We start from the raw sequence: 7736 nt of genomic DNA on the forward strand, positions 1-7736 counted from the left end.
TGACTCCAGACCTGGGACTCTTCCACTATGGCGCCACCTAGTTGCCCCAATCCCTGTTGGTCTCTTAAGGCCCTTTCCACTCTATGATCCCAGCAGGTGTTGATCCAACTAAGCTAGACGTGGTATGATCCATAGCTTCTGAAGACCCTTGCAGGTCTAGGACTATGGGCCAATGAATCCCAAAAGGGACTTAAGGTGAACCCAACTATTTCCAGCTTCCAGCTCTGGGCTCAAGACTCCCTTTCAATATCCAATAGTTCAGTGGTATTCCAATAGTATTCCAGGAGAATGCAAAATTCAGGAGTCAGAAAATGGAGGTCCTTAATGCCTAGACTCTGGGCCTTAGCGATGAGAGACGATAATAACTACAGAATGGTAGAAGTGGAAGGGATTTGGGAGTTTATCTAGCACAACCCCCTCTCAGGAAGAAAAGCCTGATATGAGGTAGTTCTCAAGCAATAGAAAGGGAAAGTGGAGTCAGCAAGTCACAAGGCATTTGTTAAGCACCTACTGTGGTCCAAGCACTGTGCTAAGCACTGGGCATAAAAAGAAAGGCTTTGAAGGAACCCATAACATATTAGCAGAGACAACCTCCAAACAGATCTGCACAAACAAGTTACATGGGGGATAACTGGGGAGCAGGGTAGGGAGGGGTTGACAACACAGCCTTCCCTCCAGCCCACTTCCTGGAAGGAGAGTAAAACAAGTATCTTCTCCCATCCTCCATCACCCCATTTCCCCCAGAAGCCCTTAAGTTCAAATTCACATACAGATATTTGTGCAAGCCTTGTTCCTCCTGTCACACCCAGAGACCTCTCCCTCTTCACCCCTCCAAAAAGTGACACGAGGAGTCCCTCCTTATTCCTTTTTATTCTGCCCCAAATACCCATTTTACCTACTGGAAAGGTCTCAGGATCACAGAGTTAAAGCTAGAATATTAGGGGCCATTTTGTCCAAGCCCTTCACTTCACAGATAAGGAAACTGAGGCACAGCATGGTTAGGGGATGTGTAGTCATAGAAGGTCAGAGCTGGACCATTTTACAGCTGAAGAAACTGAGGCCCAGAGAAGTCATTCATTCACTGAACACTCATTAAGGGCATGTTGCATGTAGGTTACTGTGCTAGACTGTCTAGCTATGGGTCTCAACCCCATATGGGGTCAAATAACTAAATATGGGGGGTCTCAAAAATCTGGCAACAGCTAAAGGTTATGTATGCCTATTTGATATACCTATATACCCAGGGTTCTGTAAACATTTCATGGGGCAAAAAAGGGGTGGAAAAGGTTTAAGAAGCCCTGGTCTAGGTTTAGTGAGGAAATAAAAAACCAAAAACACTGGGGGCAAGTAGGTGGCCCAGTGGATAGAGCACTGGCTCTGGATTCAGGAGAACCTGAGTTCAAATCAGACCTCAGATACTTGACACTTACCAGCTGTGTGACTCTGGGCAAGTCACTTAACCCTAATTGCCTCACCAAAAACCAAACCAAAACAAAAAGACACTGGCAGAGATACGAACTTTAGAAAAGTCAATGCCCCTGCCCTTTTGGAGTTTACAATCTCAGAAATAAGACGTAAACAGATTACGATAAAATACAATATTACAAGAGGGATGCATTACATAGCACCATGGGAGATCTGAGCTGTCAGTCAACTAGCATTTATTAAGTTCCTACTGCATACCAGTAGTAGTGCAAAGCACTGAAGATACAAAGAAAGGGGAAAACAAAAACAACCTGGTCCCTGTTCTCAAGGAGAGCCTATAGGAGCCCTAGCGGTCCAGGATGTACTTCTAGAGAGAAGTAACAGGGCTCAACATTCTACTAGTGACTCCTGGGGGGTAGGGGGGAAGGGTAGCAATGTCTCTGCTGCTGTTCATAAAATGTGGTGCTGGAAAGAACCCTGAAGATCATCTCACCCTTTATAAACAAAAGAGGAAACTGAGGCTGAGCAAAGGGAAGCAGCTTACCAGAAATGGGACAGTTGAATAGCAGAGTAAGCATTCCTGATCTCCAAGAGAAGGACTTTTCATTACTCAGCTCTGTCCCTGTTCCTTGGGAGACCACCGAGGTCTCTCTGAGCTACCTTAAGAAGAATTCCCCTCCACTCTGAACACTCAGTGCTTCCTCAGCTTGAGAAATCCCCAGAGCTGGATTTTCCTCTAAAGCAGGAATTCTTCACCTGGGCTTGGTGAAATTGTTTTCATTTTAAGTATTTTGACAACTGTATTTCAATCTAATTGGTTTTCTTTATAATCCTGTGCATTTTATTTTATGCATTTAGAAACACGGTTTGGGAGAGGTTTTTGTAGGCTTCTCTAGCCTGCCAAAGGGGTTCGTGACGTGGATGAGGAAAGGGTTCTGAACCCCTGATCTAAAACCTCTTGCTTTGGGAAATGCTCTTGCTGAACGTGATGGCCGATGCCTACGGCGGCTCCAGGCTACTAAGGAGGATGAGGCTTATTAGTGTTGGGTTCAGGAGTTCTGAGCAGCAGTAGAGCTAAAGCTCATCGGTGTCTGAATGAAATCTGGCACCAATACCGGCCAGGGGTTGAACGGACCTGGTTCGGAAAATAAGAAAGTCACTGCCCCCATGATGATCAGCAGTAGGATATCCAGCCATTGGTGGTCACTGCACCTCCTGCCTGGATAAGAGGGAAACCCAATCTTTCTTACACAATGCTCAGCGAAGTGACCAGCTCACCATGATCTGTGCTGACTGGGGCAGCGGGGAGCGCAGATAACCTGCAGGCAGCATTTGGGCTCCCCCTTACAATCTCCTCAGCCTGCAAAGCTGGAATGAGATGTGTTAACAGATGGAATCATTTAAAGGTTCCCTTCTCAGCCTGGTGTGGTAGAATGAGCGCCAGACTCCGAGACACAAGATGTGGGCTCCACCAGCTGTGTGACCCCGGGCCAGTCCCCTACCTCCCCTCTCTGAGCTTCCTTTCCCTCAGCTATAAAATGAGGGGGTGGGATTAGGTGACCTCTACCATGCCTTCTGGCTCTAAGTCTATGATCTGATTTTCCCTTCTGGGGTTTTTTGGTGGTGGTGGTTGTTTTTACCTGTAAATTAGAAAGTAAAATTGAACTGTTTTCTTCACAGACTTGTCATAAAGCTTCTATTTATCTGCAAGCTTGTCTACCCCAACAGAACAACTCTTTGAGGCCAGTGAATGGTCTGGTACCTAGTGGACCCTTCATAAATGTTCGTTGATTGACTGATCGGTGCTTCACATAAGATCATCTATCTCTCATTTAAGCACTCTGTAAAAGTGAATTGAGATAACCCCTACCCCCATGGTCATCTTGGTTACTATTATTGGCCCCGGTGGCCCTCTGCTGGAAGCACTGTCACTCAGCAAGGAGCTAAAGCCAACTCTAAGCAACAGGCTTGGATAATACAGAAACTGGAGAGGGGACAATCGGGTCATTGGATTGCCAGCAGCCAATCAACCTTCCCATTTTATATATGAGGAATAGGAATCTCAGAGATGGTGAGTGACTTGCCCAAGGTCACTAGCTCAAAAAGCAGCAGAGCGGGGCAGCTAGGTGGCACAGTGGATAGAGCACTGGCCCTGGAGTCAGGAGTACCTGAGTTCAAATCCAGCCTCAAACACTTAACACTTACTAGCTGTGTGACCCTGGGCAAGTCACTTAACCCCAATTGCCTCACTTAAAAAAAAAAAGCAACAGAGGCTTGAGTTGAACCCAGGCTTCTAATTCCAAAGCCAGAGCTCTTTTCACTATACTGAGAACTGGCTTGATGTGAGTCTTAACGTTATCAGGAGCTCAATATTTTAGCCTGAAATAATTGGAAAGGAAAAGCCCTTGCCCTGGGAACATATGGGACCAATGAAGTCCAGAAACACAAAAGCTATGACCAGAACGTGCTTATTCAGAGATGCCTGACTAGAGCCTCCTGACTCCCCCTTTTTTCCAGTGGGAAAGGGGGAAGTCAGAAAGCAGAGACCGCCTTTTTAAAGGGTCTCTTTTTTATCCTCTGATGCATTTAGTACAAGGCTCTGTCTTTTGAGTTGTCATCTAACCAGTGGGACTCATTTCCCATCTTTTATTCAGAAAAATTAATTGTGCCTGCCTTGCCTACCAAATTAAATTCAATTTAATAACCATTTACTAAACAAGACTATGTACTACATTCTGATGATAGAGACAAAAATAAAACCATCCCTGTCCTCAAGAAACTTGCAATCTATTGGATGGGAGGGAGACAATATGCACACAGTACATAAGTTTAAAATAATACACAAAATAAATTCAAGGATCTATGACTTAATCAGTGTGTTGAGTGTATTGATCACATCAAGGACCTCTCCATTAAGGGGATGAAGTATGGAATAAGTATTATTTCCTACACACCAAAGAAATGTTAACTAAAAGGCACAAAAGATTTATAATTCACATTGTCAAAACTTAAACAATCAGTGTGACTAATAACTACTGTTACAGTCTTCAGGGAGGTTGTGTCATAGAAGTCAGAACAATAAAGCAACTTGAAGACCAGCTGAATAATCACTATTACATTTCAGCTTGACTTTGCACTATGTCCCTCAAAGTCCACGTCTTCTGATAAATCAGGTCAGGGATTAGGCTCATCCTCTGGCCAAAGATCATCTTCTGTAAGAGCACTAGAGTAATTGCAAGGGTGTACAACCCTTTTATGCTCTCAAGGTGGCTTCTAAGCCTAAATGGGTTAATTTGGGGATTGTTCCTTGGTCACCAAAAGTGGGGGAGGGGAGATGAGGAGAAAGGAGAGAGAGAGAGAGAGAGAGAGAGAGAGAGAGAGAGAGAGAGAGAGAGAGAGAGAGAGAGAGAGAGGAAGAGGAGAAGGAGGAGAAGAAGAAGAAGAAGAAGAAGAAGAAGAAGAAGAAGAAGAAGAAGAAGAAGAAGAAGAAGAAGAAGAAGAAGAAGAAGAAGGAGGAGGAGGAGGAGGAGGAGGAGGAGGAGGAGGAGGAGGAGGAGGGGGAGGGGGAGGAGAGACAGAGAGATCATTCATCAAGCACTTACTGTATGGCAGATACAAGCAAGCAAGAAAATCCCTGCCTCCAAGGAGCTTACATTCTGATGGGGAAAGACAACACATGAAGGGAACTGGAAAGAGAGGGAGAGAGAAAAGAATACACAGGAACAGACATAGAAGAGGCAGCTCAAAATCGAGGCTCAGGCTTGCCAAGGCAGGGCATGACCTTCAGTTGTCATGTGTTCAGGTCCACGTGGTAGGGAGAAGGATGGTTCCTCCTCAGGGCTGTTCTGGAAAGCCATGCTTGCTCCAGCTGTTTAAATCAATCTGGGTTGGGAGCCAGAGGACCTGAATGTGGATCCCAGTCCTTCCTTTTACTTCCTTTGTAACCTTGAGCAAGTCACTTATCCTTCTGGGTCCCTCAGTTTGCTCCTCTGTAAAATGAGGGGTTGGGCTGGGTGATGTGTAAGGTCTCTCCCTTTGCTAGGCCTTTGAGGCTTCTAGCCCCCAAATGCTGTGATTCTATAGGAGGGTGAGCTTCAAAAGAGGCAAGTTGTCACAACTCAGGGATTCATGGATGGTCCCCGCCCCGGTTAAGCAGAATAGGCAACAGCTTTTGCAACAGGATGGATGTTCCAAGGCCCAGAAATCCCTCCCCAATGCACCTCCCTCAGTTCCTTAAATCCCTACATCGGAGTTGATACTTTGTATTAAGAGACATTAATAGATGACTAAGAAATAACTGATTGATTGATTATCTCTAGAAAGTTGTGATAGAGCCCACAGACAGACAGGAAGGAAGAGCTATGTTTGTAGCTGGCTCTGACTGTTTTGTTCCTTGGTTGACTTCTCTCCCTCTCAGTAACAGTGCCAGAACTGGAATGAGGCCTAAGCAGCAGTAATAATAATTTATATTTTATACAGTGCTGATGGAGAAGCAGGATGGCATAGTGTAGTGTTGATGTTCAGTCATACCTAACTCTCTGTGAACCCACTTGGGGTTTTCTTGGCAAAGATACTGCAGTGGTTTGCTGTTTCCTTCTCCGGCTCATTTCACAGATGAAGAAACTGAGGCATATGGGGTTAAGTGACTTGCCCAGGGTCACAAAGCTAGTAAATGTCTGAGGCCAGATTTTAATTCAGGAAGATGAGTGCTCCTGTCTCCAGGCCTGGGCTCTATCCACTCTATCCACCTCACTGCCCCATGGTATAGTGAGTCATGTGCTACACTTGACAACAGGAAGACCCAGGTTCAAATCCCACCTCTAAAACTTGCTGGCTATGATCCAAGGGCAAACCACTTAATTCCTCTTAGCTTCAGTTTGCTTATTTCTAAAACTGAGATGATAATTGCTACATCACCTCCTTACCTCACAAAGTTATTGTGAAGATGCAATCAGATATTGCTTTGCAAACCTTAAAGTACTTTGTAAATGTCAGTCTTTTTTTTTAGTGAGGCAATTGGGGTTAAGTGACTTGCCCAGGGTCACACAGCTAGTAAGTGTTAAGTGTCTGAGGCTAGATTTGAACTCAGGTACTCCTATCTCCAGGGCTGGTGCTCTATTCACTGCACCATCTAGCTGCCCCAAAATGTCAGTCTTTATTGTGGACTTCAGGGACTTCAGGCTCCAAGTCCAGGGCACTTTCTATTGTGCCACCACTGTCTCAGCTCATTGATTAATTATCAGTCATTAACATCTTCCTAGAAGTATGCTTCTCCAGTTAGCCTTTGCAAGAAGGCAGAGGACTGAAATCATGGAATATGGGGCAAGTTGGTTTGATAGGGAGAGGGAGTAGAAGGGAAAGGAGCTGGAAGTGAAGAACTCCATGGGGGTATATGCCCTCCAGAAGCAGGAGGATGGTGAGCCCAGGAGATGGAGAGGGGCCAGACACTGAAACAAACCAGCTTTGCCATTTACAACAACACAGGATTTGCCAGCCCAGACAGGTCAATTGAATGAAATCAGTCAATTCCATAAGCAATCAATCTGTTCGACTGCTTGTTTTCAATGAAATGATGAAATGACTTCTTTTGGCCTCTGTCACTGAGCAATCACAGCCTTGGTCAAGCCACTGCTGAATTCAAGGAAAATAACTTGTTCTTTTTTCTAAACCTGACCATTGGGTTAAAAAGACTAATTAGGTGTCAAGAGGGGTGAGAATTTGAGGCATATAGTGGAATAGATGGGAAATCATGGCTGGAGAATACAGCTCTTTGGTGGCAAAAAGATCAAGTTTTCCAGAGTCGGTTAGGGATGCTCAGAGCCCACGTGTGGCCGTCAGCTAGCTCTGGGCCCCACCCTCTGGTACCCTCAAATCAGTCTCTTGTGCTCCCAGACTTTGCCACCTGTCTGCCCATAGCAAAATACATTCCTCCTATCTTCCTTCATTCCTGCAAAACTTTGGTCAAGGCTAGGAAGTGACCAGAAAACCAACAAATATCCACTATGTGTCCAGAACTGTGCTAAGCACTAACAGATACAAAAAAAGGCAAAAACTGGCTCTGACTCAGGTAAATTACAGTCCAATGGAGACAGCAATGTGCAGATGACTTTTATATACAAGATATAGACAAGGAAAATTAGAAGACGTGGGAATGTGCTCAGAGCTGTTAATAATAACCTTCTCTCTCGGGTAACACATTTTAACAGGAAGCTTCTGGAGACAGTGCATTTAACCCCAAGGTGTCAGAATCATAGAATGTTAGAACTGGGAAGGGATATTAGGGACATTGTAGTCTAACACTCCTCCCAAAG

This window comes from Dromiciops gliroides, chromosome 2, assembly GCF_019393635.1.
Source record: "Dromiciops gliroides isolate mDroGli1 chromosome 2, mDroGli1.pri, whole genome shotgun sequence".
NCBI lineage: Eukaryota > Metazoa > Chordata > Mammalia > Microbiotheria > Microbiotheriidae > Dromiciops > Dromiciops gliroides.